General features: G+C 42.5%; 1 protein-coding gene and 1 long non-coding RNA gene across 2 annotated transcripts in view; one reads left to right on the top strand and one right to left on the bottom strand.

The window, feature by feature from the left end:
- The window catches only part of LOC125487946, a 113440-nt gene extending 93642 nt beyond the window's left edge, over positions 1-19798 (bottom strand). The window contains exons 1-4 of the transcript XR_007266164.1: positions 19638-19798; positions 17054-19073; positions 3745-4305; positions 65-1339 (exon numbers count right to left, since the gene is read on the bottom strand). The gene's annotated coding sequence lies outside the window, so the exon portion shown is untranslated. Of the gene's footprint in view, positions 1340-3744; positions 4306-17053; positions 19074-19637 lie in introns of the transcript that reaches the window.
- A 285-nt stretch (positions 19799-20083) lies between these two features.
- On the top strand, positions 20084-22845 carry LOC125487952. Its single transcript, XR_007266168.1, has 3 exons — positions 20084-20163; positions 21212-21318; positions 22680-22845. It is a non-coding gene; the product is annotated as an uncharacterized LOC125487952 (long non-coding RNA).
- Positions 22846-23336: the final 491 nt, after the last annotated feature.

The following is a 23336-nucleotide window of genomic DNA, read 5'->3' as shown; positions in this document are numbered from 1 at the left end:
AGAAGAGTCCCAACCCGAAACATCAGCTTTCCTGCTCCTCTGATGCTGCCTGGCCTGCTGTGTTCCTCCAGCTCCACGCTGTGTTATCTCAGTGTCTTTCATTGAATTGATGGTCCTCCAGACACAGTTGATGTTTAACGTGATGTGTGTCCTTGGCTAACACTCAAAGAGTACAGTATGCTGCTTCATGGAGTTACTTTGACTGAACTTGACAAGAAACATTGTCTCTATCTCCAGGTCTTCTTTGCAAACACCCATTCCACCAGCAGGTGGACAATATCCCATTCTCCATCACAGCAACTTCCAGGGAAAGGGAGGAGGGGGTGAGGCTCCAGACATATGGAAAGCGTCTGATGGGAAAGGTCTTCCTCACCATCAGGCAAGCTACATCTTGGTATTTGTCCATAAGTTCTGGTCATGAGACATTCTTCCACATATCTCTCCATCATCTTGTAGGAACAGGGAAAGACCATTCAGCCTCTCATTTCTAAGCCCTTCCTGCCTTGGACACTGTCTTGTGAGTTCCCCTTCTCCACTCCCTTCTCAGTGACTTGGACATTCTTCCTAAGCTATCTGAAACAAGTAGAAGTAAAGTATTTCTAAGGTGGAGTTAAGACTTTACATTGCACATTGTGCTAGGAAGAATGAGGAAACGCAATATAAAACAAAGGGGATGATTCTAAAGCAGAGGGAATTGTGCATGTATATATAAAATCATTAAAGGTCATTGGACAGGTGGCAAAGTGATTACTAAAGCAGATGGAATCCTGGGCTTTATAGAAGAGTCATAGACTATAAAAGTAAGGAGGTTATGTTGAATGTTTATACAACACTGGTTCTGCCTCAACTGGAGTATTGTGTCCAGTTCTGGGCACTGCACTTTAGGAAGGGCATTAGTGGCAGTGCAGAAAAGATTCACAAGAATGTTTCCACAGATGAGGAGCTTATAGGTATTTGGATAGATTGAAGAAGTTAGGATATTCTCCTTGGAGAGGGGAAGGTTGAGCAGATATTTGATTGAGGTGTTAAAAATCATGAGGGGTGCTGGACAACGTAGAGAGGGAGAAACTGTTCCCAATGGAAGAAAGACTGACAAGAGTTAAGGAGGTTTGTAAATCAAACAATAGCAATATGAGAAAAAACTTGTTCTGCAGCAAGTGGTTAGGACTCTGATGAAGGGTCTAGGCCCGAAACGTCAGCCTTTCTGCTCCTATGATGCTGCTTGGCCTGCTGTGTTCATCTAGCTCTGCACCTTGTTGTCTAGGATCCAGAATGCACTGCCTGAGAGAGAAGTGGAGACAGATTCTATTGTGGCTTTCAGGAAGAAAGTGATCATTATCTGAAAAAGAAAGAAATGCAAGATTATGTGGAAAGGGTGAGGTATTTTAACTAACTGAGCTTCTCTTGTAGGGAGCTCTGGACAGGCCAAATAACCATCTCTGGTCCGTAACCATTTGAACTTTTAAACAATCTTTCACCTGCTGCAATACCAGCTTTCAGCCTCCAGAGGGCGAGCTAACACGCTTCCAGCTTCCTCTAATTGCTGGAAGAGGTTCTGCAATACTTTGTCTCTTTCTGATTCTGGATTAGAGAAGCAGAGAATGATGCAACATAAGAGGCCATTCAACCCTCGAGTTCTTCCTGCTCCCATAATCTTTTCGAAAATATATCCCCCAGTCTCTGCTCTGGGATTAATAACCTTGTAAACCTAGGGTTTATTTGCTTTCAAATCTCTTTGTGTATTCTGGATCATGACATGTCACTGTCTCAAAATGTTTCTCATCTCCTCCTCTGGTTCTTAATATCTTCATTCCGTGCCCCTCTGCTTACTGACCTTCCCGTCCCTTCTCCTGATTTACTGTAGCAAAACTCTTTATGATCTTGAAGTCCTCTATTAAATTTTGGCTTGACCTTCTCTGCTCCAAGGAGACCAACCGAGCTTCTCCAGTCTGTCTTCAGTAACTGAAAGTCCATTATCTTTGGTTCCATGGGGTAAATCATCTCCACTCGAGCCCCAGTATCTAAATTTGCTTTTTAAGTGTACTCTCAATATATGCATATATTCATATGGACACCAATTTTCTCCTCCTCTCCAGGAAAACAAATATATTATCAAGAATCATATTCAAGCGCCAGCTATTTCATTATGAGCCTGGAGTATTCACAGGCTTTCTGACTACAAGAAGCATCACAAACAAACTTGATCCAGTCCTTCTCTGACGTGTATTCTCTCTCTCACACACACTTGCTGACTTTCATTTTAAGAACAGATAAGATGGGATCCTGGACATAAAACAGGTCAGAAATATGTTAAGAAATTCTTCTGTATAGAATGTGATTAATTCAATGATCCTCTGCTACATTCTGTTGTGGAAAAACCATAAATAAAAAGGAATAAGATAGTTGCTACAAACAAATATAATATCAGAAGATATGTGGACAATCAACCAGAAAGTACGATTAGACTGAGTGAGATATTAATGGGGGTAAGGTATGAGGGGTGAGTGGAATTAGAATAGGATGTTAAAGTGTACAGGGAGTCAGGAGGAGAGTGGGATCAAACTGAATGAGTTATTAAATGGTATGGCTGTTAACAGGGGAGAATGGCATCAGATTGAATGGGATATTACAGGCTGCAGGGAGTGAGAGAGTGAGAAGGATTGAATTGGATGGGATATTAAAGGGTATGGGGTAGAGGGGGAGAGTGAGATTAGACTGGGGCAACATTAATGTGTCAGGGGAGTGAGGGAAAGTGGGATTAGGCTGAGTGTAATATTAAAGGAAATGAGGAGTGAGGGGTGAGCAGATGTAGGCTGGATGGGATATTAAAGGTTATAGGGATCAAGAAGGTGTGTGGGATTAGGCTAGGTGGGATATTAAAGAAAATGGGCATAAGTTGGACAGTGGGGTTGGAGTTTGGGTCTACTGTGAAGAAATGGACATTAATGGTCCATTATGGTTAATTATTTAAACAAAATAGTGTTCCTCCCGATATAATGGCTCTTTATTTACATTATCTATTTTATGTTGCTCCAATCTTGAGGAGATTGGAAAAACTGGGATTCCTTTCATTGCACAGAGAACGTTAAGAGGGAGGTTTAATCAAGCTGTTCAAAATCATGAAGGGTTTTAACAGAGTAAATGAGGAGAAACTATTTCCAGTGACAAGAGGGTTGTCATCAGACACAGATTGAAGAGAATTGCAAAACCACCACAGGGGAAGATGAGGAGAACTTGTTTTTCATTGTCATGATCTGGAACACACTGCCTGAAAGGGTGGTGGAAGCAGATTCAACAGGAATTTTCCAAAGGGGTAGATTGGAGAAGTATTCTAAGAAATATTTTCAGGGTTACGGGGAAAAGAGTGGGGGGCTGAAGGGTGGGATTAACTGGACAGACCTTTCAGAGAGCTGGCACAGGTTCTGATTACCTGAGCAGCCTCCTCTTGTGGTGTACCTGTCTATGATTCTGATGCAGCCCCTATTTCATGGTTAGCATTGAGGTGGCTTTTGATACACTACAACAAAATGAATAGAACAGTCCTGTAGGTGAACGTTGAGTGCTGGTGCAGACATGATGGACTGAATGGCCTCTTTTTAGCTGTAAACTGATAATTTCCCAGATGAACTTTGGCATTTCACAAAACATTGGCAGCCTACACAAAATATACTGGATTATGAGATCAAGAGTTCAGCCGAGCAAATCTAACAAATAACATTATCCTTAAGCAAATAAACAACCCACCTGGAATAGGAGCGCCTCATCTTATTTTCTTCAAAATATTTCAGAAAGAGAATATTAAAATCCAAGCGCTTCAGTTTTGCTGCTGTCGCTTACGAAACCAAAACCAGTTCTAAGGAGGAATTAATTAGTTTCAAAACAGCTCAGCAATGGTTGTTGTTGACTCCCTCATATATAGAATACTATTTACACACTAATAGAATTGTGTAAACAAAACACATGCAAAATAAATTTCCAGAACTTCCTCATTCACAGGGTGTGGAGTCTTTAGGGAAATTCGTAAGTATGTTTGGTCACTCAGCAGACTAGAGCATCCTGACTACATTTTCCATAAGCCTAAGATAGAATAACATGTGTCAAAAGGATCTTTAAGAGTCTCAAAATATGACCAGCAAAAAGGGACACAAGGGAATTTGCATAGAGAATAATCAATTCATAGAGGCTGTGCAATTCCTCAGAGTGAGAAAGTCTTGATGGCCAAAATTCATTATTTATCCCTTGACCAACTTCACAGCAGATGTTTCCTGGACATAAAGAGCTGGAAACTCACAGGTCAGACGGCACCTGTGGAGAGAAACAGCGTTAATATATAAAGCTAATGACCTTCCATCAAATAATGTAGCTTTAAACTAAGTCAAGCACTCAGCAGAAATAGCTCAGTTGGGGGAACATTCAACTGAAGATCCAGAAGTCCCTGGTTTCAGCAATGATTATAGTTTTTCAAGAGCCCTTGTGGTTCAGGTGATAGCATCCCGAACCCAGAGCCAGGAGATCTAGGTCCAAGTCCCACATACTCCTGAAGTGTATAATAGCAAGCCTGAACAGGTGGGTTAAAATATGCAAAACTGAGGCAGCAACATGCTGAGGCTTGCCATGAACAGAGTATGTACATCTTAATAATACTTATGTTTGTCACAGCCTGATTATTTCTATCTTAAAGAAAGATTTAGGATGATATTCCACAGGAGGAGGCCTCTTAGCCCATCTTGTCCGTGTAAGTTCTTTGAAAGATATATCCATTGATCCCACTCTACGTATCACTGCCACTTTTTCAACTTCAAGTATTTATTTAATTCCCTTCTGGAAATCCCTATTGTATGTGCTGTAAGCAGCACATGCTGAATCATAACAACTAGCACCATTAAAGAAAATTCTGATCCGCCCTCTGGTTCTTTTAGCAATTCTCTTCAAATCTGTGTCTTTCTGGTGACTGACCTCCCTGCCATTGAAAATAGTTTCTCCTTATTTCTGCCTCTAATAAATCGCCCTCTTAACTTCTTTCCTCCAAGGAGAATAGTTCCAGCCTGTCCAATCTTTCCACATTAAATTAAGCCCCTTATTCAAGTAAGTCACTTCCTCAAGCTCACTACAAGACTTTGACATTCTTCCTGAAATGTGAGATTTGGACACAATACTCAATAACTTGCCAAGCAAGCTTCAAACATTGGCAGGCATTCACACCCAGTCGCTCTGTGCCCACACTGTCTCTAAAATTATACCTATGATTTGTTTTGTCTTTCCTCATTATTCTGACTAAAAGCAAATGTGTCACACTTTTTTGCATTTACATAGCACCATTCACAACTAGAAGTCATTCCAAGGTACTTTTCAGCCAAGTAAATACTTTTTGAAGTGAAGTCACTGCACTAATTATGGGTGACAGCAGAGTTAAGGACCACCAATATTTAAGTGTCACCAATAAATCCAATCAAGAGTACAAGAATAATTCCTTTATCTAGACAGCAAGGAGAATGTGGAACTCACTCTCACAGGGAGAGGCTGTGGTGAATAACATTGATACATTTAAACACACGAGGTAGAATGGAATAGAAGAATATGATGATGGGGGAGATGAAGAGGGCTGTGCTCATGTGAGCATAAACACCAGCCTGCCCAGTTGGGCTTGTAAATGTTGTGCAAATGTACATTAAAGACAGCAGTGACCCCCTTGAGTATCAGAGTCTGTCATTCTGGAAGTACTTTGCTCAATCCGTGTACTGGAATCAAACAACGCTAAATTAATAAGAAGCTACTGCTTTAAGATTCTGGCGGTTTCTATTGTTTCTTCACCTTTTAAATTGATTCCAATCTAAACCGTGAAATAAAAAGCAATTACATTTATGAGAATGTGGGAAAGAAGTTTCAGTGTTGAGACTAGGTGCGGTCTTGCAGAGCTAGTACAGACACAATGGGTGAATGACCTCCTTTAGTGCAGAGTATGGTTAGGCTTAAAAAAACACTTAGCTGTTCCTGTGCTGTGAGTGAAACAGAGTCTCAAAGCCATGGAAGAAAATCCCAGTGGTGCCCATGTCATGTGGCAAACAGCACTGGAGAAGTGCAAACAATTGCTGTCTTTGCAATTGGAATCAAATGCAATTGCAGAATGGTTACAGCACTAAAACTGACAGACCAGACAGCTGACTACCTGTGCTGCTTAGTTTCAAGCATCTCCAGGCATCAGAATTTGTGTAAGAAAAATAAACAAATAGTGAAATTCACAGCTGACCTTGGAGAAATCTCAGTATCAGGAGCTCACAGCACTGGAACGGCGAAGTGGCTTTTTTTGAGTCTAACCATACTCCGCTTTTTTGTAAATCTACAATAGAGTAGGGTAACTTTTTTGTGTGTGTTTTATTACGATCTGTCTCTGGATTAAACCTTTTTAAAAATATAAAACATAGGTACTAAGTTACCTTAGAGCAGTGTTTTTAGAGCAGTATGACTGTGCTCTTTTCTAGTCTGTAGATTAAAAAGCAAAGCTGGCCTTTAGTAGTGTGATGTGGTCGTCCTTTTGCATGTGGGAGATTAGGGAGAATTTCAGTGTTACTGATGATTATGTCTGCAGGAAGTGTATTTCGTTGCAAATCCTATCGGATCACATGGATAGGTTTGAGCAGCAGTTAAAGGCAACGAGGAATTTGCAGGAGCTAGGGGTGTGATGGATGGCAGGAAGGTAGAAAAACCATAGATACAGTCAGGTAACAAGGTGCAGGGCTGGATGAACACAGCAGGCCAAGCAGCATCACAGGAGCAGAGTCTCCTGTGGCTATCCTCATCTCAAACAAGTATGCTGTTTTGGAAAATGTAGGGGGTGATGGACTCTTGGGAACGTAGCACTGACAGCCAAGTTTCTGGCACCGAGACTGACTCTACTGAAATGAGGTGTACACCAGATTCCAAGCTATCAATTGTGATAGGGGACTCTCTGGTCAGAGGCACAGACAGACGTTTCTGTGTCCGACAGCGAGACATCAGAATGGTGTGTTGCCTCCCTGGTGCCAGGATCAAGATTAGCTTGGAGAGGGTGCAGAATATTTTCAAAGGGGAGAGAGACCAGCAGGCAGTCATTGTACACATTGGAACCAACAACATAGGAAGACAAAAGGATGAGGTTCTGAGGAGAGAATATAGGAAATTAGGCAGGAGGTTAAAATGTAGGTCCCCAAGGGTAGTAATATCTGGATTACTCCTGCTGTCATGTGCAAATGAGAGTAGGAATAGGAGGATAGAGCAGATGAATGTGTGTCTGAAGAACTAGTGCGGGGGAGAAGGATACACATTTTTGGATTACTGGAATCTCTTCTGGGGTAGAAGTAACTTTCATAAGAAATACGGGTTGCACCTGAATTGGAAGGAGACTAATATACTGGCAGGAAGATTTGCCACAGCCACACGTGAGGATTTAAACTAGTAAAGGGGATTGGGACCTGGAGAGATAGTGAGAGAAGGGATCAGTCTGAGGCTGGTGCAGTGGGAAAAGGACCAAGTCCAAATGTCAAGGTAGGCAGGTGCAAAGCAGAGAATGAGGTAGGACAGATAAATTAAACTGCATTTATTTCAATGCAAGAGGCCTGACAGGTAAGGCAGATGAACTCAGGGCATGGTTGGGAACGTGGGACTGGGACATCATGGCTATCACAGAGATGTGGCTCAGGGATGTACAGAACTGGTAGCTTAATGTTCCAGGGTATAGATGCTATAGGAAGGATAGAAAGGAGGGGGCAAGAGAGGAGGGGAGTGGAATTTTTGATTAGGGATAACATTACAACTGTACTTATGGAGGATATTCCAGGGAATACATCCAGTCAAGTTATTTCAGTAAAACTGAGTAGGAATGATCACCTTATTGGGATTGTACTATAGAACTCCTAATAGTCAACGGGAAATTCAGAAGCAAATTTGTAAGGAGATCTCAGTTATCTGTAAAAATAATAGGGTGGTAATGATCAGGGTTTTTAACTTTCCAAACATAGAATGGGACTGCCATAGTGTGAAGGGATTGGATGGAGATGAATTTAAATGTGTACAAGAAAATTTTCTGATTCAGTATGTGCATGTACCTACTAGAGAAGGAGCAAAACTTGACCTTCCCTTGGGAAGTAAGGCAGTGACTGAGATGTCAGTGGGGAAGCACTTCAGGGCAAGTGATCATAATTCTATTAATTTTAAAATAGTTATGGAAAAGGATAGACCTGATCTAAAAGTTAAAGCTCTAAATTGGAGGAAGGCCAATTTTAGCATTAGGCAAGAACTTTCAAAAGTTGATTGGGGCAAATATCAGCAGTTAAAGGGATGGCTGGAAAGTGAAAAGCCTTCAAAAATGAGATAAGAGTCCAGAGACAGTATGTTCCTGTTAGGGTGAAGGGTAAGGCTGGTAGGTGTAGAGAATGCTGGATGACTAGAGAAATTGAGGTTCTGGCCAAGAAAAAGAAGGAAGCGTATGTCAGGTACCTCCACATCATGGCTACCATCGACATCACCAACTGCTGACTTAAAGTGGAGAAGATCACGCATATCGACACAGACATCAAGTGTCTACAGAAATGCAAGAAAGCACAAAAGATCCCAAAACGACTACAGATCACGAATCCACTCAAGTCGACCTACATCACTGATTGTGCTGAGAGACTTTGCCGTCACACCTCTCGCAAACTCCTTAATCATCTCGTATACTAACTCAGCAGCAAGTTACGTAACCTTGAAATCGAGATAGAGTCCATATTCTCAGCCTGCACTCAAGATACAGCAGTACAGTTATGAGACACTGCCAAACAGACAAGGCAACAGAACTACACCACATCACGAACAAGAAACCGGAGAAACTTGGCATCAACACCAGCAATAACCAAGTCTCTCCTGGTACCACAGTTGAAAGCTGTACCGCCATAGGAAAATCCATCATCAACTTATCTGACCACACCCTTCAACCAGATGAGGTCAAAGTTCTCAGCCGAGGACTCAATTTCTGCCCCACCACCAAAATGGACCCCATTGGTCTCACAGCAGACACAGAGAAATTCATTAGACGAATTAAACTCCGGGAATTCTTTCAAGACGTCAGCAGTGAGCCCAATGAGACAACCAACAAACCGGATCAGTCCACAGAGAGATCCATGGGGCAGCAGGCAAAGGAGGAGTCGAATTAGACCCCTGCAGAGTTCTGAGGAAGGGTCACCGGACCCAAAACGTTAACTCTGTTTTCTCCTTCACAGATGCTGCCAGACCTGCTGAGCTTTTCCAGCAACTTTGTTTTTGTCCCTCCAGAGGGCTGTTGCCTGGGGCTTGACAGGTATGCTCAAGCCATCAGAGAATGCACAAATGCCAGATTCATCAGCCACACTCACTAGGCAGTGCAAAACGTCACCCAGGCACAATGTAATACCATCCGTGCTCTCAAGACCAATCGCAATATTGTCATCAAACCAGCATACAAAGGATGAGCCATCGTCATACAGAATAGAATGGACTACTGCAAGGAAGTGTTCCGAAAGCTGAACAACCTGGAACACTACAGCCAACTATCTGCCTATCTGACCAAAGAACACACCTGTCAACTGAACAGACTGGTCAAGACTTTTTATCCAGTCCTTCAGAGTATCTTACTCACTCTCATCCTGCACACTTCCCGCATTGGGGATTTCTACTGCTTTCCAAAGATACACAAAGCCAACACACTTGGACATCCCATCATATTAGGCAATGGGACCCTGTGTGAGAACCTCTCTGGCCATGTCAGGGTCATCTTGAAACTCATTGTACAGGGAACCCCCAGCTTCTGTCATGACACTACAGATTTCTTACAGAAACTCAGGGCCCACAGACCAGTCGAACCAGGAACATTCCTCGTCACAATGGACGTTTCGACACTCTACACTAGCATCCCCCAAGACGATGGCATCACTGCAACAGCCTCAGTACTCAACACCAACAACTACCAATTTCCAGATACCATTCTACAACTCATCCGCTTCATCCTTGACAACCAGTTCTCCATCCAGACACATGGAGACCAGATTTACTTCCCAATATGCCAACATTTTCATGCACAGGTTCAAACAAGACTTCTTTGCTGCATAGAACCCCCAACGAATGTTATACACCAGATACATTGATGACATTTTCTTCCTTTGGACTCATGGCGAGGAATCACTGAAACAACTACATAGCAATATCAACAAGTTTGATCCTACCATCAGACTTACCATGGACTACTCTTAACAATCAGTCTCATTCTTGGATACACGCATCTCCATCAGGGAAGGACACCTCAGTACATGGGCCTACAGATAACCTCACGATGTTGCACTTCTCTAGCTTCAACCCTAAACATATTAAAACAGCCATCCCCTACAGACAAGCCCTACGCATACACAGGAAGAGGACAGATATACAGATGAAGAGGAATGAGACAGACACCTTAAAGTGTTGAAGGACATCCTCATAGGAACAGGATACGATGTTTAATTCATCGATTTTCAGTTCCGATGTGCCACAGCAAAAAACTAATGACCACCTCAAAAGACAGATATGGGATATATCCAATAAGGTACTCTTCATCATCCAATACTTCCCGGGAGCAGAGATACTACGCCATGTTCTTCACAGCCTTCAACACATTATCGATGACGATGAGCACCTTGCCAAGATCTTCCCCATGCCTCCACTTCTCACCTTCAAACAACCAACAAACCATAAACGGACCATTGTTCACAGCAAACTACCCAGCCTTCAGGACAACATTGACAACAATACTTTACAACCCTGTCACTGCACCTGCGCAATACATGTCAGATCTTCGACATGGACACCACCATCACACGTGGGAACACCACCCACCACATCAGATACTCATGTGACTTGGTCAATGCTGTCTACCTCATACGCTGCAGGCAAGGATGCCCCGAGGCATCGTATACTGGCGAAACCATACAGACACTATGACAATGGATGAATGGACACCGTGCAACAATCACCAGACAGGGATGTTCCCTCTCAGTGGGGGAACACATCAGCAGTCAAAGACATTCGGCATGGATCTTTAGGTAAACGTCTTCCAAGGCAGACATTGGGATACACAACATTGCAGAGTTGCTGAGTAGAGGCTGATAGCCAAGTTCGGTATCCATGAGGACAGCCTCAGCCGGGATCTTGGGCTCATGTCGCACTACAGGTGACCCCACCACACTATACACTCTCACACACATACATACACATACATTCACTCATACACTCTCACACACACACACACACACTCACACAGATCCTCTCTCATATACACACTGTTTCTCAAACACACACACACAAACGTGAGTCTATGAGATGAATCTATATTTTCAGATACTTTCTATTTTGTTCAAAAAGCAGGCAATTTATCGATAGTCAATGTGGCGTTTCATATATTCCTACTTCAGAAATAAAACCAGACTGACTCCGAACCAAAACACAGATTCTAAACAAGGCCTCACATCTAACATGCATTGTCTGACCTAAAATATCACGTTTTCTTTACACTGATAAAACTTTTAGTTCTCTCAGAACAGGAGCTTCAAAGGAATTCAGGGATTTATATATACAGATTAATAAATTAAAACCTTCTACCTGTAGATTTAACAGCATCTCAGGTTTATTTAATACATCCTGATCAGTGGTGTGACCCTTTGATCTTTTACTTATAAATTCTGTGTCTGATACTACCTCTCTTACTAACACCTGAAGAAGGAATGAGGCTCTGAAAGCTTGTGTTTTCAAATAAACTTGTTGAACTATAACCTGGTGTAGTGTTATTTCTGACCTATGTCAGGTACAGATAGCAGGGATTGAGTGAAACCTTATAGGGGTATAATGGCAGGAGGAGTATACTTATGAGGGAAATCAGAAGGGCAAAAAGGGGACATGAGAAAGCTTTGGCAAATAGGGTTAAGGAGAATCCAAAGGGTTGCTACAAATACATTAAGGACAAAAGAGTAACAAGGGAGAGAATAGGGCTCCTTAAAGATCATCAAGGCTGCCTTAACGTGCGGAACTGCAGGAGATGGATGACATACTGAATGATTATTTTGCATCAGTGTTTACTGTGGAGAAGGATATGGAAACTACAGAATTTGGGGAAATAAATAGCAATATCCTGAAAAGCATCCATATTACAGAGGAGGATTTGCAGGACATCTTAAATCACATAAAGGTGGATAAATCCCTGGGAGCGGATCACATGTACCCTAGAACTTTGTGGGAAGCTAGGGATTGCTGAGCCCCTTGCTGAGATATTTGTATCATTGATACCGTGGGTGAGATGCTGGAAGACTGGAGGTGGGCTAACGTGATGCCACTATTTAAAAAAGGTGGTAAGGAAAAGCTAGGGACCTATAGACCAGTGAGCCTGATATCAGTGGTGAGCAAGCTGCTGGAAGGGTTTCTGAGGGATATGATTTGCATGTACTTGGAAAGGCAAGGACAGATTAGGGATAGTCAACATGGTTTTTTGCTTAGGAAAATGTGTCTCACTGATTTGAATTTTTTGAAGAAGTGACAAAGAAGATTGATGAAGGCAGAATGGTGGACATTATCTATACGGACTTCGATAAGGCGTTCAACAAGGTTCTGCATGGTAGACTGGCTAACAAGGTTAAATTGCATTGAATACTGAGAGAACTAGCCATTTTGGCACAAAATTGGCTCAAAGGTAAGAGACAGAGGGTGGTGGTAGAGAGCTCCTGTTCGGACTGGAGGTCTGTGACCAGTGGTGTGCCGCAAGGATTGGAGCTGGGTCCACTGCTTTGTGTCATTTATCTAAATAATTTGGATGTGAATATGAGGAGGTATGGTTAGTAATTTTGCAGATAACACCAAAATTGACGGTGTACTGGACAAGAAGATTACCTCAGAGTACACAGAACCTTGATCAGATGGGCCGATGGACCATGGCATGGCCAAAGGAATTTAATCTAGATAAATGTGAGGTGCTACATTTTAGTAGGGCAAATCAGGGTAGGACTTGCATACTTAATGGTAAGGTCATGGGGACTGTTTCCAAACAAAAAGACCTTGGAGTCCAGGTTCATAGTTCCTTGAAAGTGGAGTCACAGGTAGTCAGGGTAGTGAAGAAAGCATTTGGTATGCTTGCCTTTATTGGTCAGTACATTGAGTAAAGGAGGTCATGTTGTGGCTGTACAGGACAGTTTAGGTTAACAAAGCAAACTGAAAGCAAACAATGAACTAGGATTTATTTCTAGAGGGATAGAATTGAAAAGTTGGGAGGTTATGCTAAATCTGTGTCTAAGCTTGGTTAGGCCAGACTTGGAGTACCGTGCACCGTTCTGCTCAGATCTAGAGGCACTGGGGAGGATATTGAGAGATTAACAAAAATAATAAAAGAAATGTGAGGTTTATGTTTTGGGAAAGCTGTGTTTTGCTTGAAAAAAGTCCAAGCGGTGACCTATTAGAACTCTTTAACATGTTCAATTATTTTGATAGAATGGATACAGAAAGTTTCCTCTTTGGGGAAGAGAAAGCTAAGAACCATTGATATACAACAATACCTAATAAATCCAATCAGAAATTCATGAGAATCTTCTTTAACCAGAGAATTGGAAGAATGTGGAACTCACTTTCACAGGCAATGGTTGAGGTGAACAGTACTGACTTATGTATGAGGAAGCTGAATAAACACATGAGGGAGAAAGGAATAGAGAGTTACAATGATTGATTTAGGTAAAGAAAGAAGGGAAGAGGCTTCAGTGGAGCATAATCACCATGGGCTAGTTTGGCTGAATGGCCTGATTCTATGCTTATCTCCTATTTAAGTCAATGTAATGGAGAACATACATTTACTCATGGGATGTGAGCATCACGAGCTGGCCATCATTTATTGCCTGTCCCTAGATGCCCTTGAAAAGGTGGTGGTGAGCTGCCTTTTTGAACCACTGCAGTCCATGTGCTGTAGACACATAATGCCATTAGGAAGGGAATTCCAGTATTTTGACCCAGTGACAGTGAAATAATGGCAATATATTTCCAAATTAGGATGGTGAGTGTCTTGGAGGGGAATGTGCACAGGGTGGTGATCCCATGTATCTGCTGTCCTTGTCCTTCTAGATGGAAGTGGTCGTTGGTTTGGAAGGTGCTGTCTGAGGATCTTTGGTGAATTTCTGCAGTGCACCTTGTAGATGGGACACATTGCTACTACCGAAGGTCGGAGGTCAAGGGACCAGATGCTTGTAGATGTGATGTCAATCAAGCAGGGGCTGCTTTGTCCTGGATGGTGTCAAGTTTCCTGCATGTTGTTGGAGCTGTATCCATCCAGGCCAGTGGATGGTGGACAGGCTTTGGGAGTCAGGAGGTGAGTTACTCACCACAGTATACCTAGCCTCTGGCCTGCTCTTGTAGGCAATATATTTACATGGTGAATTCCGTTGAGTTTCTGGTCAACTGCAAGCCCCCAGAATGTTGATAGTGGGGAATTCAGTGATGGCAACACGACTGAATGAACAAGGTGCACTGTTTAGATTGTTTCCTATTGGAGATGGTCATTGCCTGGCATTTGTGTGGTGTGAACGTTGCTTGCCATTTGTCAGCCCAGGCCTGGACATTGTCCAGATCTTGTTGCATTTGAACATGGTCTGCTTGAGTATCTAAGGAATCACAAATGGTGCTGAACATTGTGCAATCATTATTGAACATCCCCACTTCTGGCCTTATGACTGAGTGAAATTCATTGGTGAAGCAGATGAAGATGGTTCAATGTAAGACTCTGCACTGTAGAACATCATGCCCTGGAGCTGAGATGACTGACTTCCAACAACCAAAACCATCTTCCTATCCACCAGATGTAACTCCATTCAGAGGAGTGTTTGCCTCTGATTCCCATTGATTCCAATTTTGCGAGGGCTCCTTGATACCACACTCAGTCGAATGCTGACTTGATATCAAGGACCGTCATTCTCACCTCACCTTTGGAATTAAGTGGTTTTGTCCATGTTTGTACCAACACTATAATGAGGTCAGAAGCTAAGTGGCCCTGGCCAAACCCAAACCGGGCATTTGTGATGAGGTATTCTGTTCAGGTGCTGCTTGATAGCACTATTGATGACACCTTCCATCATTTTACTAATGATCAAGAGTAGGCTGATAGGGTGTAATTGACTGGGTTGGATTTGTCCTTTTTTTTTTGCATGCAGGACATCCTGAGCAATTTTCCACATTATATGGTGGATGTCAGTTTTATAGCTATACTGGAACAATTCGGCTAGGGGAGTGACAAGTTCTGATCTTCAGTACTACTACCAGAACGTTATCAAAGCCCATAGCCTTTGCAGTATCTCGTGCCTCCACTGTGTCTTGATAGCACATGGAGTGAATTGAATTTGCTGAAGACTGGCATCTCTGATGCTGGGGATCACTAGAGGAGAAAGGTGTGATAGAAGATATCGTCAACAACGTTATCAAGCAGCACCTGCTCAGCAATAACCTGCTCATGGATCAAGAGTATGTTGGAGCTCTTGCAATTTTCCTTCAAGGATGAAACATTAATTTTAACAGAATCAATCTGCAGTAGGCAGAACATCTCTCTCTGGGCTCTCAATAATTTTAATATTTATTTTCCAGAGTTCATTTGGGAGAAATCTGTTGCTCCTGTGTGGGTTAGAAAGAAGGGGTTCTCCTCTTTGGGAGAATATTGAAGATCATGCTCAGTCCCATCATAATCATAAAAATATCAAGTTATGTAACACTATTAACATAATGTTATGTCTTTAGAGGCATTGTAAATAAACTGTGACACTGGGTCACAGGAATTGTTTGGTTAGATGGTCTAAAATCAGTGAGGTAGGTTTTAAGGAGCTTTGTAAAGGAGGAAATTGAACTACACAGGCAAAGGGGTTTCAGGAGGGAATCTCAAATCTTGGGGCATAGGCAACTGAAGCCACAAATATCCATGATGAAGCAATGAAATCAGAGATGAACAAGTGAAGGAGTTCAGAGAATGCGATGCGTTGTGGGGTTGGACAAGGCTACAGAAACAAAGGAACAGGACCATTGAGGAATTTGAAAACAAGGCTATAAATTTTAAAATCCAGATACTGCTTGATTTTGGAGCCAATATAGCTCAGTGAACACTCAGGTGATACAGAAATGGACTTTCACATTATGAAACAGCTAACAGCAGTATTTCTGCTGCAAGGAACCAATGTTCCTCTTTGTCTGCACCCAACAAACTGCTCACCAACTACTGTTCACTGACTCTTCAACTGACCTGTGTAACCTGTTAAACCCCATAACGGGACTGCAGCCCTGTTTCGAGACAAAATCTGATACAAACTATACCTTAAATATCCAGTCAACCGAAGTTTATTTTCACGGTTGCTGGTTTACAATACACGTAGACAATGAAGTTTCAAAAATATATAGATTTCATCAAGGGGCAAAAAGTGAATGGAGGATTCACCAATAGGGACACTATGTCTGACAATTGTGAACGAAGGAATGAAAGTTTCTTTATTGTTAAAATTGACTGAAGGCAATATTCCCCATTTGAAAAGAACTTATAGATAACACAGATCAGAAACTCCCTGTCTGATAACATGCAGATATGACTGAAAATACACATTCAAAACTAATATCTGTACCAGACATTAAAGGTCAACTGCACTGAATTCCAGGGGCTGCTGCTGAATAGCATTGCTGCAGTGTTAACAAGGAGAGAGGATACCAAGATCACAGAAACTGTGTGAGAGGCCTTAGGCTAACAGGAGAAGAACCTCCTTTGGTCAGGGATTTCAGAAAACCCTCTGATAGAATGGGAGCAGGTGGTCAGGGAAGTTCATTCCCAATAAATAGCTCAACGATTGACAACAGCACCACAAGACATCAAATGACCTCACACTGGCTGTCAAGGTGGTTAAATACATATTCCCATGGTATCTCATAACCAGAACATGGCTAATCTCCTAGTGCTCAATGCACCACACATTCCATTAGTCACCAGCAACACTCCATAATGCTCAGTGTTCTCAAATAATAACACCTTAGGCTCACGCACCTATAAATGCTGCCAATACCCCGAACCCTTGCTGACTCCACACGTGGTTTCCAGCTATACAATTATGGTTGACACTATGGTCAATTACAGGGCTGAACGCATATACATATTTTATCTTTTCTCTTGCAGGATAAGGTGCCTCCAGCAAGCAGGGCAGGATTGGGGGAATGGGAAGATAGTCCCTTTGCATTTTGTGCCCTTCAGACTTCAGCTCCTTCTGGCACAGGTGGAGAGACATGTGAGGACGACATGACATGCAGGTGGCACTGTGCTGGAAATGGCTGGAAGGTCTATGCACATCCCAAGAAGGAGTTTAGATTTCTACAGATCCATCACCAACGTGTCAGGGATCTAATTCTCACACCCTTTGAGTGCGCCATTGGGTCATCAATTTTGAATACACATTGAACTTCTTCATACCTGTGGTTAGGCTCATTTGGTTAATTCTTATTTAACATTTTAAACAGATTTTCCCTTTGATTCCCCATCGTAACACACAGCACAACAAGGAAGACTCCATCCAATTTCTATTGACTTCTTGAGGTTGTTGAGGTTGGTTGGCTTGCCGAGATGGTTTCTTGTTTCGCAGATGTTTCGTTACCATGTTTGGTAACCTCCTCAGTGCAGCCTCCAGTGAAGCATTGGTGTGTTTTCTCGCCTGATTTTTAAACTCTGGGGTCCGTTGAGATGGATTACCTCACTTCCGGTTTTCCTTCGTAGTGGAATGTATATGAGGTCGAGTTCAATGTGTTTATTAATAGTATGCTTTGTGGAGTGCCATGCTTCTAGGAATTCTCGTATCTGTCTCTGCCTAGCCTGTCCCAGGATCTTGGTGTTGTCCCAGTCGAAGTGGTGGTTCTCCTTGTCCATGTGGATTGACATGAGTGAGTATTGGTCATGTCTTTTTGTAGCCAGTTGGTGTTCATGTACTCTTGTTCTATTGACTTTGTTTCAGTGTTGAAAACACATTGAACTTCTTCATGGATGCAGTTTGAGCTGAGTTGTGTATGTGTTCAGAATTTCAATCAGACACTTTATTTTGATCCTCTATTAGATTAGTGAGGACACATGGAAGATCCACTGGGTTGTCATTGGTCTCATTTCCTTCTTCTTTCTTTATATCCCTCCTTCATCTGGAAACACATGAGGCAGATGAATTGCACACTTCTGTCTATTGCTGTAAATGTGTTTTTTTTTCCCCTTTAGGTCACTAGCCTGAAGCCAGAAGTTAGTGCTTGAAGGGTACCACTCCACATCAATCATGACTGACCAGGTGTCTCTCACTCCAACCACCTTCCATAGCCATGTTGGAAGGATTTGCAGGTTGATCTGTTTGGTTGCATTATGAATGCACGTTCCATGGTTAATGAGTCTTGGGGTTGAACTTGAAACTAGAGCTCCATATTTGTTACATTTACTGTGGCCAACAGAGAACAGGTGCCCAGTGGGAGGAATGTTAACCCATCACCCATGGTATCTACCTGCATCTTCCTGGTAAGATGCTGTTAGACATGCAAAGGACCTGTTAATGCAACAACAGCGTTCCATATAAAACACAATCTACTGAATGTAACAGCAGTGAAGGGAGGTGTCTAATCTTTGCAATGTTGTATTAATTCTTGAGATGTGTTAAATGGTAAGGTCGGCATTAATTGTCCATCCGTGTCCTGCTTGGGAAGATAGTGGTGACCTTCCTCTCAAACCATTTCAGTCCCATCACATGAAGTTCCCACTGTGCCATTAGGGAGAGAGTTCCAGGTTTATGACACAATGAAGATGAAGGAACGAGCAAAATCTCTTCAAATTGGCACAATGAATGTGTGATTCAGAGGGGAGCTTGCAAGTGACAGTTTTCTCATGCTCCTGCTGCTGCATCCTTCTCAGGAAGCCTGGACATTGTTGGTTTGGGACGATTTATTGAAGTATGTGAGGCTGAGAACAGAATAGAAAGAAGACTTGTTCTCCTCCTTGTGCAGTTCCCTTTTCTCTTGGAAGCCCCAATTCCAGGCAATGATTCATCCTTCAAATTAAAAAAAAGACTACTTTCGAGTAAATGCAATGCACATCCCAACCTATCGTACATTCAGAGATAGTAGGAACTGCAGATGCTGGAGAATCCGAGACAACAAGGTGCAGGGCTGGATGAACACAGCAGGCCAAGCAGCATCATAGGAGCAGAGAGGCTGACGTTTCGGGCCTAGACCCTTCATCAGAAAAGGGGGAGGGGAAGGGGGTTTTGAAATAAATAGGGAGAGAGTGGGAGGCGGATAGAGAATCCTGTATTCTCCAGCATCTGCAGTTCCTACTATCTCTGATTCGATTTTAACCCCACTGCGAAACCTCTTCTAAGGATGCCTAACCTGAAGAAGTTACCCTCCTCCCTCCGGACAAACCTCAAGGGATCTCTCTCCCACTGCAACTTCTATCCGCCGTCCACTCTCTCCCTATTTATTTCAAAACCCCCTTCCCCTCCCCCTTTTCTGATGAAGGGTCTAGGCCTGAAACGTCAGCCTCTCTGCTCCTATGATGCTGCTTGGCCTGCTGTGTTCATCCAGCCCTGCACCTTGTTGTATCGTACATTCACCTCGCTCGCTTCTTCCCTGAGCTTTCTTCATGTGATTATCTCACCCTCCAATAAGCTGAATTTTCTGAAGTTGGCCATTCAGTCCAACGTTTCACCTCCAGACCCACTTTTCAAATTTTAAACGCTTTGTTTCTGCCAACGGTTTCTGCTCGAGCCAAGAGGGCGGACCCAGAAACAAGAGCCAATTAGGGGGGCTGTCCGGGCCGTCAATCAGAACTTACCCCGCCCCTCCCTTCAATGGGCTGTCTCGTGTCACGGGTCGTGGAAACACAGACCAATCAGCAACATGAACCGAGATCTAGGGATTCCCATTGGTGCACTGGTCCAGGTGACGCAGGTCACCCCCTGGGAAGTATCCGTTGATTGGCTGGAAGCTCACCCAATGAGAGCGCAGGGCGGGTGAGGGTGTGCTTGGCGTGGCAAGATGGGGGTGGAGCGAAGAGGGCGCCATTTTGGGATAGGAAATGGTGAAAGAACTGGGCAAGTTCAGCAGCGTCCGTGGAGAGTCGCAGAGTTAATGTTTTAGGTCAGTGAGTTTTTATCTAAACGGAGACAAGTTAAAAGTGTAAGAGGGTGTGAAGAAGTGAAAGGAGGAAAAAGAACAAGAGTGAACGCCTGTGATCGGCTGGAGGGAAGTAGAGATTAAAAGGCCAAAGGGTTTATTGGGTAAATCTAAACAGAGTGATAAAGCGACAAGTGAAGAAATAAAATATCTGTCCGGAGGAGATGTGAAAGGCAGCAGCTCATGTCCTTCTGGCAGAAAGCAAAGAGAAAAGTGAGGTGGCTTGTGTGGTGTGGTGGTAGTGTCCTTAACTCCTGAAGTAGAAGGTCTGGGTCAAAGACCTATCTGGTCCAGAGGTGTGTCATAACATTTCTGAATAAGTTGATTAGAAAAATAGGTTAAATATACAAAAAAAGAGAGAAAATTGAGGAAGCACTTGTGGTGTTGTGGTAGTGATCTTACCTCTGCGGTTGGAGGCCTGGGTTCAAGTCTCAGCTACTCCAGAGGTACATAGTTACAACTTTCAACAGATAGATTACAAAGTACGTTAAACAAATAGGTGCTAGCTAAACAAATTGATGCTGACATGAATTCTTCCAAAAGAAAAACAGAAAGAAGTGAGCACTATCCCTGGTGCACAATGCTTGTAATTTGTCAATTTGTTGTTTGTCAAAAATAGGGTTTGATGCTGGTTTAGAAAATAAAAGAAAAATCTAGTAAAACAGGAACAGATTACAGTCTGTAACATGTAAACTCACAGTTGAGTCCTGAAAGCTGTAAAGTGCTTGGTCAAACATTAGAAACCAGGAACAGGAATAGGCCAGTTGGTGCTCTGCCATTTACTGTGATCACATCTGCTTCTCTAATTTAATGCCATATTCTTGCTTTTCCCCCTATTCCCTTTGTTGCCTTCAAAATCTGGAAATATAGCCATTGTTTTTTTGAGTATGACTCCGTGGCCTGGCCTCCATAGGGTTTTATAGGTTTACTACTCTTTTGAGTGAAGAAATGTTTTTTTACCCATCTCAATTTTAAATGGTCTACCTTGTGTCTTGAGACTGTGACCCTTCAGTTTCAGGGTGAGAACAGGAATGAAAATGGAACATGAACAAGACAGTCCATCAAAAGCTCAAAGTCATGCTGGTAGGGAAGTCCAAAACTAGAGGGCATAAGTTGAAGGTGAGAGGGAAAAGATTCAAAATGGACCTAAGGGGCAACGTTTCCACATAGAGGGTGGTGTGTGTATGGAGTGAGCTGTCAGAGGAGATAGTGGAGGCTGGTACAGTTACAACATTTTAAAAGGCATCTGGGTGGGTAGGAAGGGTGTAGAGAGCTATGGACCAACTGCTGGCAAATGGGACTAGATTAATTTAGGAAACCTGGTCAGCATTGATGAGTTGGACTGAAGGATCTGTTTCCATGCTGTACAGCTCTATGACTGCAGTGGTTCAAGTTGAGATGGACAATAAATGGAATCTGACAGTATCATCCACTCTGAGAACAAGTTAATAATTTCAGCAGAAACTACGTGATGTTCTCAGGCATTCATCAACACGGTATTTTCAAATTTTCCAAATTAGACAGTTGTTCTAGTAAACACTTCCACTGAGAGTTGCCCTCCTGAGATTCTACTGCTGGGAACTTATTGTGTAAAGTAGGTAGTGATTGTTGATCCCAGTCCTGAACTTGGACTTTTGCACCAGGAATCATTTGATCAACGCAACATTGGGCTGATTTTTCCCTCACTGACCTAGGCACAGTACAGTTGAAACTTGGTTAGTGCTGGACAACTCTGTTCCCCAGAAGGTTTTGTTCTCCAGCCACTCCATCCTGATGCTCAAGTGCTGTGTCAAAAGGCTCTGTGCTTCACCTGAACAGGTCACCTCTGTCAAACAGACACCATTCAATGTTTCGACTGTTGGAGTGTCAGCTTGGAATGTAATTCCTACAAGAGAGAAACCAGCAAAGTGCAGGTTACACTGAAGAATCCAACAACTTTGACTAAGTGTGTAAAGGAACTGTTCAGGAACACAGAATCATTAAATGACAGTCAACATTCTAGAGATCAATGGCAGCTGGAAAATGGGTGACAGGAGCTGCACAGTGATGGAGCACAGAGGAGAGGAGGCAGCATTTGGTCCATAGCTCTCTATATCCTTCCTATTCATGTACCCATAACTAGACGAGCTGGACACTCCACAGGAGCTGTGTTGACCAAGGCATCAAACAAACAGAAAATTGACAGTTCACCTCAATATTGCAGATGAAGAATTAGACGAGGATCTCTATTTAACAGTGAGTGAGGGATTAGATCAGACAGGCTAATGCCTGCACTGACTAACTCCTGCCACTACATAGGAAATATTCAGTTTAAACTATTGTAGAGCAGTCATACTTTTTAAACAATATTGAATTGCATGATGTGTAGTATTTCTTCCATATTTAGTGATTCATTTTATTTTGTAAATTGCTTCAGTTATGAGTACATGGTATTGCGCACACAGTCCAGTATTTCAATCTGTACATTTGTTTCCTTTCAGCAAAAATTGCGGCAACCTAACTCTGCTGTTAACACTGATTCTTATGGGAAATGAGGCCTCACTTAAAGTTGTGATTTTCAGGAGTTCATGTCAAATTCATGTGAGATTTTAGAGTACTAATTTTTCAAAATGTAATCAAATCAGAATAAATGTGAACTGTCGAATGTTGTGGAACTCGGTACCTTGGTTGTTTTGGGATCACAAAAATTACAATTACAGTAAAAATATTTGCTTGGAATTTCAGTTTGTATCAAACCAGAAAAACAGAACAAAACTGAATGCACCACTGGCTGTGACCGAGTCTGAATCAGGTCAATGTGTTTCTTTGTTGTGACCTGATTCAGACTCTGTTACAGCTAGTGGTGCATTTAGTTTTATTCTGTTTTTCTGGTTTGATACAAACTGAAATTCCAAGCAAGTCAGAGAGGAGTTAATGGAGGGCTGGACTCACATACAGACCAGACCAGGTGAGGATTCCAAATTTTACAACAAAATATTGAAACGTAGAAGACCGGAGCAAGAGTAAGCCGTTTGGCCCTTTGAGCCTGCTCTGTCGTTCATTATGGTTACGGCGAATCATCCAATTCAGTAGCCTATTCCTGCTTTACTCCCATATCCTCTGGTTCCTTTAGCTCCAACTCCTTTTTCAAATAGTAA

The sequence above is a fragment of the Rhincodon typus genome, chromosome 47, assembly GCF_021869965.1.
Source record: "Rhincodon typus isolate 14 chromosome 47, sRhiTyp1.1, whole genome shotgun sequence".
In the NCBI taxonomy this organism is placed as follows: Eukaryota; Metazoa; Chordata; class Chondrichthyes; order Orectolobiformes; family Rhincodontidae; genus Rhincodon; species Rhincodon typus.
The sequence above is the reverse complement of the archived record's forward strand: the minus strand, read 5'-3'. Positions and strand labels throughout refer to the sequence as shown.